General features: G+C 39.6%; 1 protein-coding gene and 1 pseudogene across 1 annotated transcript in view; one reads left to right on the plus strand and one right to left on the minus strand.

The window, feature by feature from the left end:
- Nucleotides 1-6: 6 nt before the first annotated feature.
- Nucleotides 7-26,330, minus strand: LOC108415696 (annotated as a pseudogene).
- The window catches only part of LOC108416420, a 107,141-nt gene continuing 84,334 nt past the window's right edge, over nt 4,701-27,507 (plus strand). Inside the window, exon 1 of the mRNA XM_037544692.1 lies at nt 4,701-4,732. The gene's annotated coding sequence lies outside the window, so the exon portion shown is untranslated. The remainder of the gene's footprint in view (nt 4,733-27,507) is intronic.

Below are 27,507 nucleotides of genomic sequence, written 5' to 3' on the forward strand. Positions count from 1 at the left end.
TTCTTTCTAACCAGAATGGTAGTTCACACACTCATAGTCTGAGGAAGCTGCACTCTGAACTGGTATACAGCACTGCCACAAAACATCATATTTTAATAACAGTAAGTTTACACAAGAAGGAAAAGTGTTCTTAACATGTAATAGAATTTAATAGAATCAGACATTTTTCCAAGCAATGTTGGACCTTTTCTGTTGGTCTGTTCATTTTGAAAGTTTAACACAATGCAAAGTGTTCAAATTATCCACAAGAAAAAAAAATCCAAAGGTCACATTATTCTTAAAAAAATAATAATAATACTTGTAGTATCCAGGGTCACAGTGATCACAGTGATCATAGCTGTCGTTCTCAACACATTTAAGTTCTGTATACTTTGCGGTTTTTCAGTATCATTTTCATTATATGTTAAAAATAGTGACACACAGAGTAATGGAAACTCAACCAACGTCTGATTTTCCAGGACTGCACAAATGTGAGAGAAAAATGCAGAAGTACACAACATAATTTCAGGGGTATAAAAAAGGGTGTCAAAAAAGTCCCTTGCTGAGTTTGGTAGAGGCTGTCAGATATATATAAACATTTGTCAATTATTCCCATTTTAAAATTATAATATATATAATTATATTGACTTATGCCACAGCAATTTTTGACAATCCTTAGTTTTTCTGCTTCATTATCATCACATTTATCGTTATTAAAGTGTAACCCCATTTCCAAAAAAGTTGGGAGGCTGTGCAGAATGTAAATAAAAGTAGAATGCAGTGATGTGCAAATCATGTAACCATATTTTTAAAGCAAAATACTACAAAAAAAGCATATAGAATAGAATAGAATGCCTTTATTGTCACTATACACAGTACAATGAGATTAAAAGCAACTCCATCTCAGTGCAAACACACAATGTAAAGAAATGACACAGAATAGAATGGGGAGGGGTTGTGCACAGTTCTATGCGTTTTGTATATATGTGTATATATGTATATGAAATAAATATAGAAACAAAATAAAAAACTATGTATTTACAAGATATAAATATGGAGATATTTACAGCTGTATTGTGTGTCACTAAATATTGCACATTGCTAAATATTGCACATATTCCAGTATAATTGCACATGTACAGTATGATTGCACATTTCCGTAAGCAGAGTATTGCACAGTAGCTGGTAATGGTGTCTGGGAATAGACTGGTATGTAGTTGGGTAATGGAAGTCTGGGAATAGACTATCAGTGCATCTGTGAGTTGAGAAGTGTTATTGCTTTTGGGAAAAAATTGTACTTAAGTCTGTTTGTCCTTGATCTGATGCATCTGTACCGCCTTCCTGAGGGCAACAGGTCAAACAGTACAGATCCGGGGTGCGAGCTGTCCATTGTGATGCGTTTCGCTCTGCTGATGCAGCGGGAGGTGTAGATGTCCATCAGGGATGGGAGAGGGCAGCCAATAATCTTCTGTGCTGTCTTTACTACCCTCTGAAGCCTCTCCCTGTCTGCCATGGTGCAGCTGCCGTACCACACTGTGATACAGTACGTCAGCAGGCTCTCGATGGAAGAACGGTAGAAGGTCAGCAGCAGGTTGGAATCCAGGTTGTGCTTCCTGAAGACTCTCAGGAAGTGTAGTCGCTGCTGAGCCTTCTTGATGACAGCTGTGATGTTGTCTGTCCAGGTGATGTCGGTTGAGATTTGGACTCCGAGGAATGTTGAAACTGAGTTTTATTGTTTTTTGAAAAATATCATTTGAATTTGATGCCAAAATGTTCCAAAAAAGTTGTGTGTCTTTTAAGAACACCCTGTAAGCATTTGGGAACTGAGGAGACCAATTACTGTAGGTTTGAAAGTGAAATATTTTCCCTTTCTTGTTTTTTTTTTTTTAAACAGGATTTAAAAGTTGAACGTCTACTTTGTTGTCTTTCTCATTTTATAATGCAGCAAATGTTATCAGTGGTGACTGGTCTGGGCTGCAGGCAGGTCAGTTTAGCACCTGGACTCTTACATGTATCATGTGTTTTTTGACATTGTCTTGCTGAAATAAGCAAAGCTTTTCCTGAAAAAGACGTTGTCTAGATGGCAGCATATGTTGTGCACTAATGCCTCCCTATACTATCTTGAATACTGGCCTGGTCTTTAGCCCAGAGGACACAGTGTTCATGATTTCCAGGAACAATTTCAAACTTTGATTCATCAGACAACAGGTATATCCTACCTCAGGAACTGCTGTGCTCATGTATGTTAACTTACTGTGTAAACTCACAGATCACAGCATGTTAAACAATCTTGGCACCTTATTTCACAACCCTACCCCTACTGTTCAGAAGTGAGTGTCAGTGTCAGTGCTGCAAGTCTAATGTCTGTTTTATTTATTGTATTTATCCTATTGTTTCTAGTCAATTTCTTTTTTGCACACTTACATCTGCACGTTGCACTTTGTGCTGTCTATTTTGTTCCATCTTGCACTGGGTTCTTTGGAGGAATGCACTTTCACTTCACTGTTTACTTGTACATAGATGGAATGACAATAAAAGGCTCTTGACATGACTTGACACTTTTCCACTTCACCTCAGTCCATTTTAAATGAGCTCAGGCCCAGAGGAGGTGTCAGCATATCTGGATCCTGTTTATGTACAGTTCCTTCTTTTCATTTTACAGTTGTAACTTGCATTTGTGGATGCAGTGATGAACTGTTTTCACAGGCAGTGGTTTTCAGAAGTGTTTCTGAGCCCATGCAATGATTTCCACCACAGAATCTTCATGTTTTTAATGCACTGCTGCCTGAGGGCCCAATGATCACAGCCGGCAAATACTGGACTTGTCCCTTGCGTACAAAAATGTTATTTATTTTTAATGTTATTGTAAGGGTCCAGCCTGTGCTGCTGGCTGCAAACAGAGGTCGACGGCAGCAAGGTGCCCAGCCTGCGCCACTGGCCTGCAACAGAGGGCGACGGTGGTAAAGTGCCAAAACTTCAGGGAACTCCAATTCCCAGAAGCACTCTGGCTGATTAGGCCTAACCTGACACACCTGTGGACTCCTCCACTTAAGGCTGTGGCAAACAGCAGCCCTTTGTCACACCTTTGTAGAGGGTGACCAGTACAGTACGCAGCCCATGTGGGTATTCAAGTGAAAAGAAGAATGAAAAAAAGCAAAAGAAGAGGGCTGGAAAAAAGCAAAAGAGAGTAATTTACTCAGTTACTCAAAATACAAAAATACACAGGAAGGCTTGAGCTACAAACTGCTCCAAGTCATACAAAAGGTTTGAAACATAAAGTCTGCCTTTCCTTTCATAATTACAGGGGAAGAGTCATCAGTATGATGATCAGTACGCTGGCGGTTCGAGCCTGGCTCTGGGTCACCTCATCCCCAACATGACATTCACATCCTGTTAGTTCAATAAGTTTGCTTAACAGCCTTTTTCACAGGTTTTCATCTTTGCACTTGGGTCCGCCTCCCTGCCGTCCCATAACCATTATTATGTACCGTTCTTGAATTGTTCCACTATTTACTCGTTTACTTTCACAGAGTGGTGAACTCGTCCTCATCTTTACTTCTGAAAGACTCACTCTTATTACTGAACAGGTGTTTTGTAGCATTACACAACTTTTACAATGTTTTGGAACTTGATGTTGGATCTGATCCACTCATGCCAGCACAGCACACTCTAACACACCACCACCACATCAATGTTATTGCAGTGCTGAAAATGATCCACCACCCAAATGATATCTGCTCTTTGTGGGTCCATTGGGGTCCTAGCACTAAAGAACAGGGTAAAAGGGGGCTAACAAAGTATCAGAGAAACAGATGGACTACAGTCTCTAACTGTAGAACCACAAAGTGCACCTGTATAGAAAGTGGGGCAGCTAAAATGGACTGTGTGGAAACAAGGAGGTGGTCATAATGTTAGGCCTGATTGGTGTATGTTTCCCTATCTTTGTGGTAATTCAGCACAAAAATATGGTTTTAACATTTCCTGAATCTGTAGTTACTGTTTCGGTTCCTTCTTATAATGAGATCATGCGTAAATACAGACATTCAGAAATTTGGAAAATGTCTGCAATTCCCCTTTTATGTTAATATTGGAGGTGAATGCAGCAGACTGCACAATTAATGATGGCTCTTCAAAGGTTCTTTAGTAAAGAAAATAGTTCTATATACAACCATGAACACCCAAAGAACCCTATGCATGATGACAGGGCTCTCTGCGTTGTGAAAACATTCTTCAGATCGTGTTCTAGACCGTCCTGTACAGAACCTTTTTGAAAAGATTTCTATACAGCACCAAACATTTCTTCTGCTGTAACAAGCCTGACATTGTAACTATAGAAAAGGCCTTTTTAGTGCTAAAGAACCCTTGAAGAACCATCATTTTTAAGTGTATACATTTCAGATTAACCACAGAATGCTCTTTTCTTCCTCTGCAGGTTTGCTGTCTATGAACCCTGATTGCAGATTTACGCAGCGTGTTCCATGCTATGGCGCTGTGGGATGACCACTGTACCTGCAATCTGAGGATGACCTACTCTTGAAGAGTGATGGTGAAACTACTGAGCATATTGTTTTTAAATGTAAACACCGAAGCATCAGATTACACCCTTTAGATCCAAGATGGCAGTTTATTGTTACTAACAGCACCATGATAATAAGCAGTGCAGAGAAAAGAGACTCAGGAAGATGCACTTTAGAAACATTTAATTCAGCAGGGATGTCAAAAGGTGTTTATCATCTCCAGCTGGTTATTGAAGGTAAGTCTACACAACCTCTAATCCAACATACAGCTACAATGAACTGTTCAGTTGTATGCAAAAGTTTGAACATCCCAGATCAAATTCCATTTCTTGTTGAATTTTTTACATAAAAATAAGTGAATACATGTGGGTCATCACAGCCTCCAAATACACAGCTAAAAAGTATAATTACAAAACTTGGATATTAACTTTTTAAACTGTATTTATTAACTCATTGTTTTTCTGAAAAGTCATTGTAACTTTGCTTATGGGTTTTCTTAAGGCCTATTTGAGCTGGGTTAGTTTTACCTGGGGAGGTGCTCTAATTTGAGAGATTACTGATGAAATATTTAAAGATTTATATATCGGATTGAAATCAATGCCCATAGTTTTTGCTGGCTTATTTTTACCAGAGGAAGTCTGAGAATGTAACTTGTGCCTCATTTGACTGGCTGACTCATAGGAGTAAAGGGTCTGTGTAATTACCCTAAAAAGCCCAGATCTAAACATAATTGTGCAGTTTACATCAACATTATGCTTATTAATAAGGTGGAGATGCTGAGTCAGGATGCAGGCTTTAGAAGCACGGTACAAATTCTGGCAGCCATAAAAAATGCATTGTACTAAAAGTGATGCACATAGTTTGTGACACATGGATCTGTAATCAGGATTTAGCTGTAATCTAGGTAAAAATTTAATGTATCTTGAGCTGTAATCTAGCATGAGCTGTAATATAGACTAAGATGTAATTTAGACTAAGATGTGCTTTAGACTGAGCTGTAATCTAGACTAAGATTTGTATCTAGCAATAATGTAGATTAAAATGTAATCTAGGTGGAGCTGTAAGACTGAACTGGGATCTAGACTGAGCTGTAATCTAGACTGTGTTATCTAGCTATAATTTAGACTAAAATGCAATGTATACTGATCTGTTTTCTAGACTGAGCTGTAATCTTGACTGCTGTAGATTAATCTAGGCTGCACTGTTGATTTCTAATCTACAGCTGTGGTGTCCTCGGTGCAAGTGAAGGACAGCTGCTTCTCCAGTGAGAAGAGGACACTATCCTGTTCCTCTGATGGGGACAGCCTCCAGTTCAGCTGGTTTTTCAGTAGAATCACATTTGCACACCAACTTGCGGATGGAAATGGAACTCTTCTACTTGACAAAGACAAAGTTGGAAAGGTCACCTGCTATGTGCAAAATCATGCTAGCCATGGACACAAAACTATTGAACTACATCAGTGCCCTGGTAAACTGGATTCTTACAGTAATCACAGTTCATAATAATCCTTACTTTAAATGAGTAAAATACTGTGGCACATTCTGTAGTACCAGTGTCTGCAGTGACCAGACGAGCACAGTCTACGCATTTAAATACCAGTAAAACTGTCATTCTCAGTCTGCTTTAGATTTCAGTAAAGGTCAGTGAAATAACTGTTAAGATATGCAGGTTTTGATGCATGATGACTGTGTTTTTGTGTTTTGTTATCATTACAGAATTGTAGTGAATCACTTATGGGGTATTAGTACATTTTAGCACTTGTTAAATTACAATCCAAAAAAAGACTCTGTATAAAATCTAAATAAATGTAAAAAAACAGAATGCAAAGATTTGCAAATCCCCATGACCCATATTTTATTCAATGTCTTGCTGAAATACGCAAGACCTTCCCTGAGAGAGATGCTGTCTGGAGGGGAGCATATGTTACCAAAACTGGTATATTTCATGCAGCATTAATGGTGCCTTCACATGCCATGTGCACTACTGCTCCTCCATACCATCAGGAAAGCTGGCTTTTGAACTGTATGCTAATAAGAAGCTGGGAGGTCTTTAGTTTGGAGCATGCAGAGTCCAAAAGTATTCAATGGACCACAGGACAGTTTTTTTTTTTTTCACTTTGCCTCAGTCCAGCTACCTTTTCACTGTTTTTTTTTTTTTTCTACCCAGTTCATCTTTGGTCAGTTTCTGACTGCAGAGCTGCTATTGTTCAGATATTATTTTGGTAGTGGACTATTCTGAGGACATCAGTGATGGTGACATGATGCTAGAATTAATGTTCAAGGCACAGTGATGTTGCTGGGGTCTTTACACTCATCATGTCACTGCTAGGTGGGGAGTAGTCTGTCCCCTAAAAAAGCATAACCAATAGTGGCTATGTGGTCAGAAACTGACCATTAATAAGGAGCTATGGGAAGGCTAAGACAAACTGTGCATCAGCAGTCTCTAACTATAGACCAGCAAGGTGGAGCTTCAAGGGGTTTGTAATAAAGTGACCAGGTTATGTATCTGCAAGGAAATATGATCATAGATATTTGTTTGTCTGCTGTGAAGCCTTGTTTCAGCTTGGATTCTCTATGATGTGGCTATTTCCCTCAGAAATGTAGAGTAGATCCAAAGCTTGCATTAAAATGTTACAAATACAGTGGCCCCCACACTGTCTTCTTCACTCTGATGCTCCTAGGTAAGTGGAGGAGGTTCTGTAGACCAACCTAGGCCAAGAAAAGAAGGAAGTCATTTTAAAAGGAGAAGAAGAGCCACCATTAGACTCTTGGCAGAAGAATAGTATTTCATGTGAGAAGTGTTTGGTAACACTTTACAAAATCCCGCTGCACAAGATTGATATAGCCCACATGTCCAGTAATAGACCATCATCACATTACCATTGCCAAAAACGGTCATATGTTATATTTAAAGCCACGATGCCTATCTAGAGTATGATTAGCAATGATTGGCTTGTGTTAAGCTGTCATGATATTAAACATTACAGCATCTGTCAAAAGTGGGGCACTTAATGACCTAGGGAACCCAGTCTAGGCCTTCCAGAAATCCTGGATATGTCATTGACTGCGAGTATGAGTGCAAGTCTAATCAGCGGCTCATTGGAAATGAAAACGTCAGCAACTTCAGCTCTAAACCAAGGCTCAGTACTGAAAGAGTCACGGTGAAATGGCTTAAAGTTAAACTGTATGCTAATGTCTGTCACATGTTTCAAGTAAAACATGGAATGTCTTTTAGAAGCTTAAAATGTCTGTGTTTAATCTAGAAGTGCCAGAAACTGTTTTTGAGAATTGCCATTAACTTATACACTAATACAAAGTGGAACTTGAAGCGCAAGCTGAAGCTTTTAGAATGACCGTCACCGTCCCCTGTGGACTTAATGTGCATGGCAAGGCATTGAATCATTTTATCTTTATCATTGTTGTAAGTTAGTCTGGCTCTATTTTGGTCAGTAAAAGCTCTCGTGTGGATTGACTTCTGCATTTTTTACATTCTTCAACACTTCCTCTTTTGTTTCATCTCTCTCTCTCTCTCTCTCTCTCTCTCTCTCTCTCTCTCTCTCTCTCTCTGTGTGTTTCTTTTCAATTTACTTAAGCAGCCTATTTGTAATGAGGTTTCTGCCCCCTGCTGGCTATCTCTTGTAAAAGAAAAATAAATTTCAGTATAGTTAACATATTTGATATGCATTCCTGGACATGTATTTAAACATACTTTAGTACATGTATTGTTTTTGAAACGCCTTATGAATATGAAAGTGTATTTCAATTGAAGCTAAGCTGTAATGAAATATTTTAAGTGCATTTTGTTGTTTTTCCTTTGAGTGTTCTTTATTCAACAACTTAAGTTGCACTTGCATAGATTTAGGTATGTGATTTTTAGATATAACCGTTATTACACTTGAAATTACGCTGTCTAAGCTGAAGGCCATTATGAACAATGGCTCCCACCCACTCTACGACACAGTGATGAGACACAAGAGCTCATTCAGCTCAAGACTCACTCTACCAAAATGCACCACAGAGCGCCACAGGAGGACATTCTTACCTGTGGCCATCAAACTCTATAACTCCTCCCTCAGTGTGTGATTCACAAAACTCCATACCAAACTGTTCATATGTGCAATAATAAGAACTGTGTGCAATAACTCAGAGGGACACTAACTAATTTAAATAATTTAAATAATTGTAACTGCTTTATACCTGTTGTTTCATATCACAATCACCGCCACCTTACTATATTCATAAGTACTTAAATCTTGTGTACATACTGTAAATTTCTCTATATTGTCTTAAATTATTAGTAAAGTGTTTATTTTTACATAAATGGCTGCAACTGTAACAACTGCATTTTCCCCCTGGGATCAATAAAGGAATCTGAATCTGAAATGTATTATAGATGTACTAATGGATGCATTGAAACACTTGCTACTCTTTGACCTATACTACAACTAAAATGAATTTTAAAAATATTTCAATCTAGTTCAATCATGATAAATACTAAATACTCATTATTACTTAATATATTCCAACAATACTGAATACACTTAAATACATTCATGAAATGAAAAATACTGAACTGCAGCTTAACAACAAATACAACCCAATTCCAAAGTTGGGATGCTAGGTAAAATGTAAATCAATATATCTCAGACCCATATTTTATTCACAATAGAGCATAGAACACATATCAAATGTTGAAAGTGAGACAATTTACATGAACTCATTTAGAACTTAATGGCAGCAACACATCTCAAAACAGTTGGGACAGGGCCATGTCTACCTTTGTGTAGCATCCCCTCTTCTTTTAACAACAGTCTGTAAACATATGGAAAGTGAGGAAAGACCAATTGCTAGGAGAGGAATGTTGTTCCATTCTTGTCTGATGTAAGATTCTAGATGCTCCACAGTCCTGGGTCTTCTTTGCCAGATTTTTCGTCCCATGGTGGTGTTGTGATGGATGCAGTATGTTGTATAGCATTGTCTTGCTGAAATACGCAAGGCCTTCCCCGAAACAGACACTGTCTGGATGGGAGCATATGTTGTGCTAAAACCCCTGTATAATGTTCAGTATTGATAGAGCCTTTCCAGATGTGTAAGCTGCCCACAACATAGGCACTAATGCAACCCCATACTATCAGAGATGCAGGCTTTTGAACTGTGCACTGATAACAAGCTGGATGATCCCTCTCCTCTTGAGTCTGCAGGACACAGCATCCATGGTTTCCCAAAAGCTTTACATTTTGCCTCATTTTTTAAATGAGCTTTGGCCCAGATGGCGCTGTTTCTGGATCATAAAGTATGTTTGTTAAAAATAGCATAAGAGATTTGGTAACAAATTAGTGAACCCACATGAATCTATAGAGTTAAACCTTACAGTCTTATAGTCATAGGATCATAGAGGCTATACAGGAATAAGGCCCTTGGTCTCTTGGAACAGATCATAAACCGTTTTCATAGAACATTCTTTCAAACATGATCTTTTTCTCCCATAAGCAATGAATGGCAGAATGTGGAGAAAATTCAAATCTAACATCCACAAATGATGTCACAAAGGACACCTCTCATATTGACAGTCATAGAGATGCATCCAGAGTGTGTGTGTATATATATATATATATATATATATATATATATATACACACACACTTCAGCAACACCTGGGATACAACAGCAGTGGCCTAGCAACACTTTAGCAACCACATCAAATAACATAGCAAAGGTCCAGAAACACCTGGGATACCATAGCAACCTAGCACAACCTTAGCAAAAACTCAGGACACCATAGCAACAGAAAAGCAACACTTTATCAACCACCCAGAATATCATAGCAATGGCCCAGAAACACCTTAGTAACCAACTAGAATACCATAGTAATGGAGCAGCATGACTTTAGCAACCGCTTGGGACACCATTCTGACAGCATAGCAACAACCTAACAGCCACCAAAGAATTCATAGCAACAATTATTAAGTTTGTTCCCTTTATCTGTGTTTTCACTTGTAACTTTATTTAATCCATGCCTGTGCATCTGTAACTATAGGTTTCATCAGATATTCATATTCCTTATTAATAACAGCTCACTTGTTCCCTTTTTATTCATGGGTTATAAGTACTTCTTAATTGTTTTAAGGTTTTGTGGCCTAATTATTAAGCATCAAACTTATTTTGACCAATTCATAAACTCTTTATAGGGATAGTCTTATTGTAAAATGGTACCAGATTGCTAAAATAAAGTAGCACAGTGTTTTTTTCATGGATCTGGTGAACATCTAAATTTGCAGGAACTAAGGAACTAGAAAAGTGCAAAAAGTCTTAAAGTTTTAAAAACTTTTTTAAAAGTCTGTGCCTTTATTAACACTGGGCCCATTTAAATGTGATGATACTTCCTGTTTTTCTATTTATAATTTCAGTCTGGTAGTTCAAGAGTGAGTGACTGAAGGGCTGACTGAGCAGAAAGAATCTTCAGAGAAAAGTTAAACGAGTATGCTGGTCATCTTTGGGGTCCTGGTGGTGTTTGCTGGAGATGCGATGGGTAAGTTTCCTCTGGTAGCATGCAAGTGATTGGTATGGTCAGATTGTAGTTGGATCTGCTTGCATGTTTAGATTGCTACAGCATCCAATGATGCATATGCTGACCAGGTAGCAGTAAAATGATGATAACTAGCCAATAGAATTATCACACTACATTTCTTTACAGTGTTTCTTATTTATTAGCTACAGCATGAACAGAACATGACATTTGTATAGGCTGACCTGGTCAACAGACTACAAACAGGATATAGGCTGTGAGGCTATCGTACTCGAGTCCCTTTTTTAGCCTTGTATATTTATGATATTTAGTCTGCTGTTTTGCTAACTGGCTGTTCCTAAGTGTACTCAAAGGGGCATATTTGCAACTAGCTTTCTAGTTAGCTAACAATATTTGTGCTTTAATATTGCTAATCAGAGTTAAATTGATTAGTGATGTTTGGTAGGAAGGTTGGAAGGTAGCTTGCAAAATGTGTTTTCTAAATCTGATTGGATGTTAATGAACATTTTAGTAGTAAAGATGTGAACCATTTCACATGTTTTGTGGATGAACTGTACTGTCTTTACCAAAAGTATCTTAGAAGCAGGAAGCAGTCAACTCAATCATATAATTAAAAGGGTCAGGAAGGGTTCTTGATGTCATTATGAGGGACATCGGTCTTTGGAACAGTTCGGTTTGCTAGTTAAAAGGCTTTATTTAACCTTATCTTTATAAAAAAAATCAGAACATATCATCTTAATGATAATGGTTTAAATGACATGGACATAAGTTGGGTTCATTCAGAGTGGGTAGTTGGTTGGGTTCATTCAGAGTGGGTAGTGGTTGGGTTCATTCAGAGTGGGTAACTTGGATTCATTCATAGTGGGTACGTCACATTACAGCATTTTGAGGATCAAATCAGGGAGTGACTGCACTAGAGCGATGCCTTCGATTTGCTGTGCCTGGTGAATGATTCACCTGCAACACAGGTCAAACCCCAGAATGTCAGGCTTGAAGAACGCCCTGCACTGTGTAGTTTAGTATTTTTCTCTGCTGTGTACACCTCGTTCAGGTCAAGATGGGATTAATTAGTTAAAAATATATGATGTGTTTTAACCAGGGAAACCAAAATTGTGCAGTGCAGGGTTGCAGAACTGGAGCTGGGAGCTCTGCACTAACTGCACTAGCAAACTAACAAAATCTCATCTGTTGAAACACAATGTAGACTTCTGACCCAAACGACATCCAGCCTTATATTTAATGTTAGTTTCTCCATTTAAATGTGCCTTGTGTATGAAATAAATATAACTGTATCAGGAAACCACAGATTTGGTAGCTTTTCACCAGTGTAAGTGGGGCCAGGAGTTCGAGGGAAACTGTATAAGGACTGCAGCCCATTTGATCAACTTTGACGAAGTAATGTTTCTTCTCTTCCAAATTATAATGAGTCATTTTAGACATCTTTTACCTGTAGTTATGTTCCTATGGAGCAGTGAAGCCAGAAATCCAGTGCCAAATATGATGGCCACAACAGAAAAATCATGTGACCGAAACCCTAGGATTGATTGGATTCATTCAGAGTGGGTATTGGTTGGATTCATTCAAAGTCAGCATTAGTTCGGATTCATTGAGAGTGAGTATTGCTTAGATTCATTCAGATTGTTCAGAAAACTGACTTGAACTTTAGACTAATCCTTTGCTTCGAATGACACTACACTCACAAACCAAAAAAATGTATATAATGTTATACATTTTTTATGTATAAAATATATAAATATATGTATCAGTTGATATGTTTTTCATTTTCTGGCTCCCCTCTCTTTATCTCTTTCTCTTTGTCTCGCTAATGGGAAAGGTAATCTACTCATACAGTTAATAAGAATAAATCCACCCTAATGTACCTGCTGATTTCTTAATTAAGGTCATAATGTGCTAATCTTATACTGGTTAACAGAGAAAATCCTTTTGCTCTTTGTAGTATGTTATGAATAGATAATTATACAGCAACTCTGAACTACCATTCATTTCTCACTTAATAACTAATATAGCTAACTACAGATCCCATAGCCTGTACTGGGCAGCTACTGGAGCCACACTAAAGCATACTGATTAAGCTACCAGCAAGCAGTTCATAAAAGCACAGTAGCTCCCCTTTATATTGTTTGCACATTTCATGATAAATAGACCACAAGAAATGTTCCAGAAGGGCTTAGAATAAAATCTCTTAACATTAACTTACATTTACAAATGTGAAGAAGGTTTTTGCTTTGTGCAGTAAAACATTTTGGACACAGTATTTGACATTATATGTCATATTATGACAATATATTAAGTATCCACCAACCAGGTGTAGGCTATAGTATGTGTGTTGCATACATGTATATCTGAAAAAGTCTGTCACTGTGGTTGGCAGAACATCAGACAGAGACCGGAAATTAGGTCTATGGCCAAACCACAACTGTTCTGAGGTCTGTTGAAACCAGACGGTGCGGATTGTCTTTTTCACACTACATCTCATTAAGCCCTTTCATACTCAAAGTTATCATGCCATGACATGAGTAAAAGTAAAAAGTATATCCAATTTAATAAACACATGTATATAAAAGAAGTTTAAACAGACTATATTAGAAAGTGTCTTCTTTGTTTCCTGGTGTGTGGTACAGTGTAGTGGTATTGGCTGTGGTGACCAATGAGTGGTCAGATTACTTGAGTCAAAATAAAAAAAAAGTATATACAATTAAAAATGTGTGTATATAAAAGAATATTATTACATTATATAACAGATTATATTAGAAGGTTTGTTCTTTCGTTGGCGGTGTGTTGTGTGGTATAGTGTGGTGGTATTTTCTAAGATCACTGATGAGTACAGATACTTGCACAAAGACATCGGTGTGGGTTTCATTAGCACTGATAGGAATTTGGTTGGATGTCAAAAACACTGTAAATTGAAACGCAAGGAAACTGGACTGAATGAGGAAAACGATACATATAACTGTTACAACTGTGTAATTACGCATTAACAATACATGCAACAACAATGTAACCGCTGGTGATGTAGTCATTGTTCCAAATGGATTATACGAGTGTATATTTCAACATTCTTTTCTTATAGAATCACAAATGTGTAATAACACGGTGGTAATCTAATTTGTATGAACTACTGTTTTCCTAACAAGAGTTTAGTAATTGTAACAAGAGGGGTATAATTACTATACCCCTGTAGTAGTTTGCCTGTGTTGTTGCATGGTCACTTAACCAAAGCTCTGGCAAATCACAGAATAATTCTGCAGTATGATGCATCTTTTCATAACCAGAAAAGTCTTGTTGGTAAAACAGGGTAAACGCCTTCATGACAACCTTTAATACAGCACATTATGTACACACTGATTTGATGAACAGTACATAATGTAAACTGAATGAAACTGATAATGAGAATACAGTGACACAAGGAGAACGATTGACAGCAGCTTTTATCAACACAAACAAATTATATAAATTATAAACAATTATATAAATTATAAACAATGATATCACTGTTGTCGGAACAAAACTTCGTATCTCCATTCTTGTTGTTGTTCAGTTTTTGACATAATTTGAAAATGCCTCTTGTACTTTACATTGTGTGTAAATTTCATGATGAATGGAAATGGCACACAATTACTTGGTACAGTCTGGTTCCATTGACTTACATTAAAAGTAGAGCATGTAAAAATTACCATTTTGGAGATACAATGTTTTGTTCAACAGCGTTATTAGATACTATATAAATAAACATGCCTTGCCTAGGGATGTACAATTGAGTGTTTTCCACTGCTAAAAAAATGCAGGCAAGTGACCAGAAGTGTGATCATAAGTTTAAATTAAATTCATATTGATTTAAAGCTTTTGCTGTTATCCAAAAAAACATATATAGACTTCCTTCTTGTTACATGGGGGAGCGATAATGAGGTGGATGCATATTCGGAGATAAGTGAGATTTACTAAGGGCAAATCCAGAATCAGGGTCAAGACAGTCCAGGGTCAGGGAGACAACATAGAGATAAGGAGGGACAGACATAATGCAAATGCACACAAGCATAAACACCCACTGGACAATACACTGGACAATACACGTCAGACCATACTAAATCATTCTAACAAAGACCAGCAAGGGACTAGGGAAAACACAGGGCTCACATACAACAGGGATAATGACAGTTAACATGACACAGGTGGAAAACAGGTAGTTACAATCAGGGGCAGAGACAAGAAACAAGGGGGCTGGACAAAGAAAGCACATGGATATGTAAACAAAAGCACATGGAAGACTGAAACCAAAACAAAAGCACATGGATGACTGGGAGGGGCAAATCGTGACACTTCTTGAATCGAAATATTCATTTATTATTTACTGTCAATTAAACCTCACTAAATTACAGCTGTTAATAATAGGGTGTCTTTCGAATTAAATGCTGGGAATAATCTGATTAATCTGATTAATCTGAAACCAAACAATCACACAAAACCATCCAGGTTATCCAAGATGGCAGTTTGTTACTAAAGAAACAACAATGAACATACGCAGTGCAGAGAAAAGAGACTCAGGAAGATACATTTTAGAAACATTTGATTCAAAAGGCAAATCAAAAGGCATTTATTACCCCCAGCTGGTTATTGAAGGTAAGTCTTCACTGCTTCTGATCACAACACATAGCTACAGAATGTATAACTACACAACTGAATTTTGTCAAATAAGACTACAGTATGCTATATAAAGCAAAATACCAATCCCTTTGAAATTGATTGGCCTTTTGGTGAATTAGCCTAATCTCAATTCACTTAATCCAACTTTTAACCTCTGGGTTTTATTATACACTCCTCTCGCCTAAGAAGAGCTCAACGAGTTTGCAGTGAAGTCCTTGTAATTAGTGGAAAGTAAGCCTTAGTGTGTAAGAAGGCTGGGAGTTTAAGAGGTTGATTGAGGTAAATGTATTTTCAGAAAAAAATGTCCCCAAAATGCCATTGTAGAATTGATCATCGCTTTCATAGTGAACTAGAGTGATGTGTTTTCAGTTCTTTCATTCAGTATTGTACAAATTTGGAGGTAAGAAATTCAGATGACCAAACAATGTGAACAAGATACTTGCCCCCTCCTGATGTCACCCTCCACTGTTGTGAGAAACTCTTTGCTCTGTTTAAATTTTCTCTATTTTTGCAAATGTCTTACACTAAATTGTTTCTGACCCCCTGTACAAAATGTAATACAAGACAAGGAGAGCATGAAAAGTGTTGCAGTACCTGTATCACCCATGTGAAAAGGTGATTACCTCTTAAATTTGTGCCACATTTAGCAGCAACTGCATCCGAGGAGAAGAATTGCCTTAATTCAGCCACACTGGAGGGCTGTATGATCTGCCCATTTTCAGGTCCTGCCACAGCATCTCAGTGGTGTTCAGGTCAATTTAAGTAGGCCATAATTAATTTATTACCTGAGATTATGGTGCTGGGTTGGCTACTTGGTGGTTGTCATCACCACAGTGATGGACCCTACTAACCCCCCCACCCCCACCCCCTAACACTGATCTAGAATTAGATCATCTTGACTGATCTTGATTGACTTGTTATCTAAGTTCAAGTCAAGATGTAAGCTATGCTAAAATGTCATTTAAACTGATTGAGCAGTAATCTCAACTGAGTTGTAATCTTAATTGAGCTGTAATCTAAATTGAGTGTGGTTTCTTTAGTTGCGATGCTGTAAAGGTGTAGGAACAAACTCTTCGGTGACACTCGTCTCTTGCATATAAAGATGTTTATTAGCATTGAGAGGTCGAAGTCACAGACAAGCCTTCGCAAACCAGCTTGGAGAGAAGAGCCAATTGTTTCTCTGACACACTCTAGCAGAGTTATATTATCTATAATCCTTTCTCCCTCAATTCTCGTACCGTTTGGGTCTAACTCTTTTCCGAACTGGCCTTGGGCTCCTCCTTCTAATTGAACCCCCTGATGCTCCTGCAGCTGAGTTACTGCCCTTTGTGGCCTTTGACGCTTCACACTCCACTGAAATAGGTTCTGCTGTTTCTGGGACATATTGGAAGTCAATGTCACCAAACCTTCTTTCCTGTCCATTAACTGCAGAGTCACTTCTGGCATCATCAGAAATGTACACAACATCATCAACATCTTCCACCCCAGGGACAATCTCACCTTCTGAAATTTGACTCTGGAAATCTCTATGCATTTCGACTTCTTCACATTGTTCTGCATTCTCTTCTGACTGTCTTGAACCCTCATCATGACTCTAATAGTTCTCAAATCTCCTCTTTTAACCCTAAGGTATATTTCAAACTTTTGGAACTCGTACAAAGGTCTGTCCACTCTCACATCCACACCTGAACATACTCTCCAGAACTTCCACCCAGGGCACCCCCCATGAAGCCCGCTCGCCCCCCTGACAGCATGACAGAAAGTGACTGCAGAATACCACCAAGCCAGCAATTAGAGACCCGAGCAAAATCAAATCTGAACTCTCAGGGGCCACTTTCCAGTGGTCACCATCAGAGCATACTCAAAAATGACCAGCCCAAGTACAGTAACCCCAGCATTGGAACCCCCTGGGACCATTCCCATGGAGAGCGTACTCAAATCCTGAGTATATTGAGAACCGGTCCGTCCGCGCGCTGACCGGAGTCGGACTCACTCAGTCTTGAAACTGTCTTAGGATTTCTGCAGTTTCAGAGTCACCCTAATCAGGTCGAGAGAGGCACAAAAGCCACACAGCACAGCACCCCAGAATAGAAAAAGCCCATGAAGAGATGACCAGGCATGAACACAGACAACAGACTGACCCAGCACCAGTCCAATACTATTTTCACCTATATTAGCAAATACTCTCCTACTAACCAGCAAACAAACATATATACCCTATTTTAAATAGTCTTTCTCAGGGGCTTATAGGGATCACTTAACTTACGTGTCCTTTCAAAAAGGCTCATTTTCTATCAAATCCCCCTTGAAAGCTCATGATTTTTATTCCTAATTTATTAAGAAATACTCTCCTCATTTACGTTAAACAATAAAACGTCCTCCTTAGGGCTCATGAAAACTCCTAATACGTCCTTTGTGGGGCTTATAAACTTTAATATCACTATGTCCTCCTTATAAGAGGCTCATAAATTTATTTCTATCAAGTCCCCTACAAAGGCTCATAGATTTATTCATATTCATAAAGTACACATTAACAAATTCTAAACTGTCCCCTTGGAGGCTCATAAAGTTTCAACAATACAAGCAGCGCTCACACTGAGAAAGAAGTAGAGGAGGGGTGCTTAGCCCACACACACACACACACACACACACACACACAGTTAACTGGCCCCCCTTTTTTCGCAGACAGAGAGAGAGAGAGAGAGAAAGAATGACTAGTTTTTTTCACAACACACACAGACTCAACAAAACACATACAAATTCAACATAAAAATTCTCTCAAACAGGGATTGATCATTTCCCATTCATTCATACCACCTAGATGCATTCCTTTTATTTTCCTTATCCTTTAAAAACTCTAAATTTATGCTACCTTTGAGACAAAGTTATCCTAACGACAAGACAGCATCCATCCCGAGTGGCCAACTACAGGCGAGGGGCTTCTTTCTACGCCGGATTTGCAACTTTAACCTCCACTTTTATAAACTCATTATAAAACTGACATTGAAATCAACTAATAATAATCAAGGTTTTTATCGGCCTGCCTATTGCTGCCTCTTACAAGAGGGCTTTCTTTCCCCATTTGCGTCCCCTTTTTCATTTACTCTTTTCCTTTCCTTATTTCTCTTTACACTTTTTCCTTCTCTTTGTTCCTTCACTTTTACTACCGAATTCCCTAGGCCCAGGGTGTTCTCCCCCAAATTTAGACTATTACACTTATTCCTCAAGGCCCAAGTTTCACACTGTGGCGAATGGAAAACACATGATTTACTGTTAACGAGATAAAAGGGCCCTAATCTGCGTTACGCTTGCATGGTGTCAATCAATCCCACTTCTGGTGTTACTCCTAGGGTATTAACTTCTTCTTAACTCTATTTACTCTTTTCTACTCTTTTTTTCCCCCTTTATTCTACCATACTCCCCCCTGTTGCGGCATATCACAACGCAACAAAACAAAATTTAGAACGTAGAAGCAAACCCACAACCAAGACAGCATGGCACACCCACACAAAGCTCTTTAACGGTGCGACCAAACAGCACAACAGAACAACACAGCCTCAGCGATTGGACCAGCGCTCACACATGTGAGAAAAACTCACCCTTTCCTGTCGACAATAGGAGCGGAAGTCGATGCATTGAGGCAATAGTCTGCACCTGCCGGTCACAAAACGTCCGAAGTTCGTGACGTCAAATTCTTGTCACTTCACTCTTCATCCTGTTCGTGACGCCAAATTCTTGTGGTTTCTTTAGTTGCGATGCTGTAAAGGTGTAGGAACAAACTCTTCGGTGACACTCGTCTCTTGCATATAAAGATGTTTATTAGCATTGAGAGGTCGAAGTCACAGACAAGCCTTCGCGAGCCAGCTTGGAGAGAAGAGCCAAAATTCTCTGACACGTACGTTTACAACTCCAGGTTTTATACCGGTGTGGACATCTGGTTTCTGTCAAAATTTCTATGTATGGATCTTCTTCAGCCAAATTTGGTATAAACATACATTCTTCTCCAAAATGGCCCCAGTCGCCTAACCCCCATATATAGCATTTGTTGACGTTCAGGGGGGCCCCTATCCTGTCCAGCTGCCTCCTGAATCAGCTCCACTACTATTTCAGTCAGAGGCCCACAGGATAAACTCAACCAGAATCTACACCGTCTAATAACCAATATGATAGAAAACAATGTTACGACTATAGAATTAATAAGGTCAAATTCACACACTAGCCCGGAAAGAGTCCTTAGCTGGGATAAAGTCTCACACTGCAACTACGGTTCATCACACAGGAGTCCAGAAAGCCTCGAGTTCTTTTACTTAATGCTATACAAGTTTTGAATGGTCAGTGATAGGTCATTGTGAAATCTGCGAGCATAGTTTAAGCATTATGGACAGAAGTAAACCAGCACTGACTGCAGGCCATTACAGAAGTTTGCCTTCACAGTCTGGTGTGAAACTTTGGCCTGACATCAGCAGCCACTGCTGAAGAAGAACTAGAAGAGTGACGCAAGCCAGCTGAGGTTCACCATGCTCATTCGTACAGGGTGGTCTTGATTGTTTCTGGGGTAACGGCCTAGTAATGCTGCTGTGACCCAAGACTCACAGCTCTCCTCCTCCAGCTTCAGGGCTGTTGCCATTGTGTTACTCTGTCCCCCTTTGATAAACTTAGGTCAGCAGTTATGCTGGAATTTATATTCCATTCAGAGACCTGCTCAAACATCACAAAACAACTATTCCAATCAACAGATTACAGTGTGTTCATCCAGTGAATCTCACATCTCTAGTTTCTCTCTGCAAACCTATAAATCTAGTACTTAGTGCCTATTTACCTTTTTATTAATAAAATACCCTTTATTATAGTTACATTATCACTTGTGGGTGTAATTATCACAATTTGGTCAACTGATCATTGGCTGTAGGGACTCCAATCTGAATTGAACCTAAAAGTAAGTTGTGTTTATGGTGTAAATAAGAAATAAATGAATAAAATCACAAGCTCCCACTACAAGTTAGTTTCCCTAGAATGCATGAACAAGTTTATCTGCATCACTCTGAGATAGAAAAGCTGAACTGTAGCAATATTTCTCAGATGATAGGAAGTTGTTTAAGTGACTGTTCACATGTGGGATAAAGAAGAGATCAGAATCTAAGATCACGCCCAGATTTCGTACTTTAGTTTTGATATATGGAGCAGAAGAGCTGAGCTTCTCATAAAGCAGTTTCCTCTGAATTTTAGTACCAGAATCAGTGTTTTGTTTTGCTGTAATATACAGCAGCTTAGGACAACTTACACTTTGCTGTAAACTTACAGCATTTGTTCACAGTTAAGCTGATCATCATCACCAGGTTTCAGTTAATAATAACACTGTGGTTTTAATGAACTCAGGAAGGAAGCTCTTCAATATTAATAAACTTCCTCTTTGCTTCTTTATTAATTACTGTAAGTGATGTTAAACTCAAGTTGGAGGACTTTTCAGCCTAATCGGATTAAATTCACATGATGTATGTCCCTTTTCTTAAGCTTTGATCAGAGTCTGTTGGTCATCTTTTGTGTTCTGGAACCAAACAATCTGCATGTCATTGTTCTACTGCAGCTGATGGATGGTGCCCTCCCACAGTAGGATTCATTTCTGATTTATTATTTTTTTTCTTTTATTTAAACAGGAAGATCTTATGGAGATCAAGATTAAAACAAGTTAACAAGGTTTCAAAATCAAAATGAATTTTTTCTCAGCAAGTTGTAAAAACAACTGAAATAATGCTGCTTGTAAATATTCAGCCCCATTCAGAAAAGGACTTTGGGATATAAAGTAATTTTAGTTGATTTGAAATGATTCATTCTGGACACACAAACAAAGCAGTTTCTATTTTATTTGCTATTCAAAAGCACCAGTGTACCAACCAATAATAATTAATGGTACACTATGATGTGCTTGCGTGAGAAATCAACCCAAGCCTACTGGGTGGAGGACAGAGGCGTCAAATACTGTGCTAGAAAAACCACAGTCTAAAAACCAGAATGATGGTGTTACTACTGTCATTTTATTTTGGTGTAGTGGGTAATATGACCGCCCTTCACCCAACAGAACAGCTTTGAGTCACCAAACGGAACAGAGCCAAGAGTCCTTGAATAAGACCTCTAACACTATGTTAGTAACAGAGTGGTGGCTGCGTGTAACTGAAGGGCTACTCTGGACTAAATGAGAATGCTGGTCATCTTTGGAATCCTGCTGATGTTCACAGAAGCTTCCATGAGTAAGTTACCTGCAGTAGCATTTCCATATTACAATTTCCATTCATGTCATTTGATCTGTAATTTTGATAAACTGGGACAACTTCACTAATGCAGTAGTGGGAGTTTGAGAGTGAGAGTACGACACAACTCACTTCACTTTAACTCAATTAACTACAGCTCCCCAGTGCTGACAGCACTCATGCAGATCCAGACGGTGTTGCTACCACCACCATGCTTGACTGTAGGCAAGAGACAGTTGTCTTGGTACTCCTCACCAGGGCACCACCACACATGCTGGACATCATTTGAGCCAAACAAGTTTATCTTGGTCTCATCTCATGTTCTTGGACTGTTTGTCTTCAGCAAACCGTTTGTGATCTGTCTTGTGTGTCAGCTTCAGAAGAGGCTTCCTTCTGGGACAATGGCCATGCAGACCATTTTGTGGCATATGGTCTGAGCACTGGCAGCCTGACCTCCCACTTCTTCAACCTCTGCAGCGATGCTGGCAGTACTCATGTATCTATTTTTTAATATATAGCTCAGTTTCAGGGTGTTAGTAATCTTCTTATAGCCTAGGCCATCTTTGTGGAGAGCAGCAATTCTATTTCTCACATCCTCAGAGAGTTCCTTGCCATGAGGTGCCATGTTGAATATCCAGTGACCAGTATGAGCGAATTGTACCCAAAACACAAAATATTTATATAAAATAAATAATATTTATAGATAAAAAATAATAATATTTATAGATTCTAAACTTGGAATTCTAGACTTAGTCTGTTTGTTGCAACTTCTTTTAAGAGCTTCTTAAAATTTATTCCATATAGAAAATTCTCGTCCTGAATGACAACTGTCAGAAATGTGTTCATAATCCAGTCTTGCTTGGTTAAAATGTTACATGCAGCATCTCTAGTATGTTTATTGGTCATGTGAATATGAACTGCTGGACTTCTTACATAACACTGCTAACCCACAGTGTTACTGTTAGTGCAGAACTAGTAAAGTATTCACTGCAAATACAGAAACCACAAACACAGACTTAAGAAGTGAGCTGGCACACTGCAAACACACAGCTGAGTTTCTAAAAGCAAAGAACTGGATGACACATAATAATGATGCTGTCACGATTGGCCCCTCCCAGTCCATGTGTTCATGTTTTGGTTTTTCCCATGTGCGTTTTTGTTTTGGTTTAGTCCAGCTCATTGTTTTGTAACTCCTCCTCTGATTGTCTCCACCTGTTTTCCACCTGTCCCTCGTTATCCCTGTTGTACTTACATTTACATTTACAGCATTTAGCAGACGCTCTTATCCAGAGCGACTTACAAGAAGTGCTTTGTCAATCTAGAGAAAGTATCTTTGCTAGTTACCAATAGCTTAGAGAAAGACACAGTCCTGAGCTCAGATACTGCTAGAAACAAATGTCACTGCAGACACCAAGAGAAAAAGAAACAGAGTTTAACGCAGAACTCTGTGCCATTCAATGCAATACAATAACAATAAGATACAATACAATAAATAAAATAAGTGCAGCTTATAATTCAATGCTCATTTAAGTGCTGTGTAAAGAGATGAGTCTTCAGTCTGCATTTGAAGACAGCAAGAAACTCTACTGTTCGGACAGCCAGTGGGAGTTCATTCCACCACCTGGGTGCCAGTACAGAGAACATTCTCGACGCTCGTCTTCCGTGCACCTTGAAGGATGGCGGATCAAGCCGAGCTGTACTCGAAGCTCGAAGGGCTCGTGGTACAGTTCGAGATTTCACCATTGCCATCAAGTAGGCAAGCATTAGGGTTTTAAATCTGATGCGGACAGCTACAGGAAGCCAGTGAAGGGAGCGCAGCAATGGGGTGACGTGGCTGAACTTGGGCAGATTGAAGACGAGTCGTGCTGCCGCATTCTGGATGAGTTGCAGAGGCTTGATGGTCTGCATGGGAAGACCAGCCAAGAGTGAGTTGCAGTAGTCAAGCCTTGAGATGACCACAGACTGCACTAGCACCTGGGTGGCCTCTCGGGTGAGGAAGGGTTGGATCCTCTGGATGTTGCACAGTAGATACCTGCATGACCGAGTCAGGTTCGCGATGTGAGTCGAGAACGATAACTGGCCATCCAGGGTCACACCAAGACTTCTTGCCTCTGCAGATGGAACAAACAGGGAGTTCTCAAATGAGATAGTAAGATCATGAGGACCTGTAGTCGCAGGGATGAATATCAGCTCAGTCTTGCTGGGACTGAGCTTCAGGTGGTGGGCTGCCATCCATGTAGAGATGTCAGACAGGCATGCTGAGATGTGACTGGAAACATGTGTGTCACAGGGAGAGAAAGAAAACATTAGTTGAGTGTCATCAGCATAACAGTGGTAAGAGAAGCCATGAGAAGATATTACATCACCAAGAGAGCTAGTGTAAAGAGAAAAGAGAAGAGGACCCAGGACCGAGCCTTGGGGGACGCCAGTGGAGAGCCTGCATGGAGAGGATGTGAACCCTCTCCATGTTACCTGATAAGAGCGATCCTCCAGGTAGGACTTGAACCACTTCCGTGCATAACCAGTGATTCCGAGGTTGGTGAGGGTGTCCAGAAGGATCGTATGGTTGACTATGTCAAAAGCTGCTGAGAGATCAAGAAGGATCAGGACAGAAGACAAATTGGCCGATCTTGCAGATTGGAGGTTCTCAGTCACTGCGATGAGGGCAGTTTCTGTAGAGTGTGCTGGTTTGAAGCCAGACTGGTTGGGGTCTTGGAGCTGGTTCTGTGTGAGAAAGAGAGAAAGTTGATTATAGACTGCACGTTCAAGAACTTTTGAAAGGAAAGAAAGAAGTGATACCGGTCTGTAGTTGTTGACATCAGAGCTGTCAAGCATGGGTTTCTTCAAGATGGGGAGTACTCTTGCCATCTTGAAAGTTGCTGGAACTTCACCTGACGCCAAAGACTCATTGATGAGAAATGTGATGAAGGGCAATAGGTCCTCAGAGATTGACTGAAACAAAGCAGATGGGATTGGATCCAGTGGGCATGTGGTTGGGTTACTGGATTTGATCAGTTGAAGGACAGCATCTGTGGAAAGAGAAGAGAAACAGTCTAAGGGATCGAGAATGAGATGATGCGGTCTAGTGGAAGGTGTGGGGACAGAGGGAAAAGACTGGCGGATTCTATCAACCTTCTCCTCAAAGAAGGTGACAAAATCCTCAGGGGTGAGAGAACAGGGTGCAGGGGGAGGAGGAGGGTTGAGAAGAGAGGAGAAAATGTTGAAGAGCTTGCGTGGATCACATGCTGATGCTTCCAGTTTCCCTTTGTAAAATGATGATTTCGCAGCAGTAACTTCAAGTGAGAACTTGGAAAGGAGAGATTGATAGGAGTGAAGATCTGAGTCAAGTTGGGATTTCCTCCACCTTCTCTCAGCCTTCCTTAGATCTTGTCGGTTGCTGCGCAGGACACCTGTCAGCCAGGGGGCAGGTGGGGAAGATCTTGCTGGCCTGGAGGAGAGAGGACACAGGAGGTTAATTGCGGATGAGAGTGAAGAAAGGAAAGCATCCGTGGCCTTGTTCAGTGAGAGAGAGGAAAATGAGTCAGGATGGGGAAGGGTGTTCAGGATGGTTGAGGTGAAAGATGAGGAAGGAGTGGAATGCAAGTTGGGCCGAGAAGAGGAGTACAAAGGGGTGTAATGGACAGGATTAACAGGGAGGGCAAGTGAGAAAGATAGGAAATTGTGATCAGAGCGATGCATGGGAGTTACTGTCACATCCAGCGCAGAGATAGGTCTGGTGATGATCAGGTCCAAAGCGTTGCCTGCTCTGTGCATCGGAGGAGTCTCGTTGAGAATGAGGTTGAAGGATGATAGCAGTGGTAACAGGCAGGATGACTACAGCTTGTCTGATGGCAGGTTGAAGTCTCCCAAGAGTATGAGTGGGGTTTCGTCGATGGAGAAAAGACTCAGTAGAGTGTCTAACTCATCGATGAAGTAGCCTAGAGGAGAGGGAGGACGATAAAGAACAATGATGTGAAGTTTAGTGGGGAGAGATACAGTGACAGCATGGTACTCAAAGGAGGAAATTGAAAGATGAGAAAAAGCAAGTGGAGTGTAACACCATTTTCGAGACAAGAGCAAACCTGTGCCACCATCCCTGCCAGACTGCCGTGGGGAATGAGAGAAGTGAAAGGCAGTGGACAGTGCTGCTGGAGTTGCTGAGTTGATGGGGGTGATCCAGGTCTCTGTCAATGCCAGGAAGTGCAGCGAATGGAAGGATGCGAGGGCTGAAATGAAGTCTGACTTCTGCACAGCTGATTGGCAATTCCAGAGCGCACCTGCAACCCTGGTCAGAGAGTCTGACGAACGTGGGGGATAGATGAGGTTACTGGAATTACGGGTCCTGTGATGAGTACTTCTACATGATCTGTGGGATGAGTAAACAGGTATTGTAAAGCCCATGACAGAAGCAGTAATTAGGACATAAAAGGTAATGAAAGATAGTAAAGCAATACTTAGCCAAGTTAGGGAGACATCTTCGTTGATGAATTAGGCCCTGTGATTGCACGTTGTGTTGGCTGGTCTTTGTATCGGTCTTTGTCTGATGTATTGGTCTATGTTTGATGTTTGTTTGAATCTCTGCTGTGTTGTTTGAAACTGTTTATAGTTTGTATGTCATGTCTGCCACACGATCTGTCCGTATTGGCTCTATGACCCTGGACCGTCTTGACCCTGACTTTGGATTTGCCCTCAATAAAAGTCGCTTACCTCCGCACATGCGTCCGCTACATCGCTCCGCGTCACTGATGCACCTGTATAGCAAGCAGTTTTAACTTTTTAATCCACAGATTCTTGAGAAATTCAAATGAACTAACTAACAGTCAAGACTGTTTTAAATGAAGCTCTGTGAAGCTCTGTGTCTTCACTTTTGGAACTAAACCTTGTATGTTCATTTTTTATTTTTCACATTATTTGAAAATGCTATTTACGCTTTGTCAAAATTGAGTTATTAATGAATCAAAATAAATTATCTAAAGTGGTTTAGAATAAAACATTTATATTAACTTACATTACATTTGCCCATCTCCTGTTTTTTTGAATATACGAGGATTTGTTTCAACAGAGATGATATGCTAGACTGTCTGCAGTGAAGCCTTGTTTACATTTGGACTCTCTGTGTTCTGTGGCCATTTCCTTTAGAAACATAGGGCAGATACAAAGCTTCTATTAAGACCTTATACGTGCAGTGGCAACCAAGACTGTCTTCTACACTGATGAACAGGAGGTGGAGGAGGTTCTGTGGACCAACTTAGGCCAAGAACAAAAGGGGGACAATGATAAAGGAGAACAGCAACGATCAAACTCTCCATCACACAGTCTGAGCCATCAGCAGGAGGCTAGAGTTCCAGCTAAGAGCAATGTAATCTGAGCAAACTGCAAGTTAGAAAATGAAAGTAAAAAAAATCATTTATTATCTCAGGAAATGAGAAAATTGTACCTAAAATCATCTGCAGAAGTCACTTTTATATGAAAACATTACATAAAGTAATTTTTAAAAAGTAATCTTACAACAATAAGAAATAAGAATTTTTTCATTGTTGCATTAAAAGTACACTTGAAGTACAAATCCAATACTAAA

Source organism: Pygocentrus nattereri, chromosome 14, assembly GCF_015220715.1.
Source record: "Pygocentrus nattereri isolate fPygNat1 chromosome 14, fPygNat1.pri, whole genome shotgun sequence".
Lineage (NCBI taxonomy): Eukaryota > Metazoa > Chordata > Actinopteri > Characiformes > Serrasalmidae > Pygocentrus > Pygocentrus nattereri.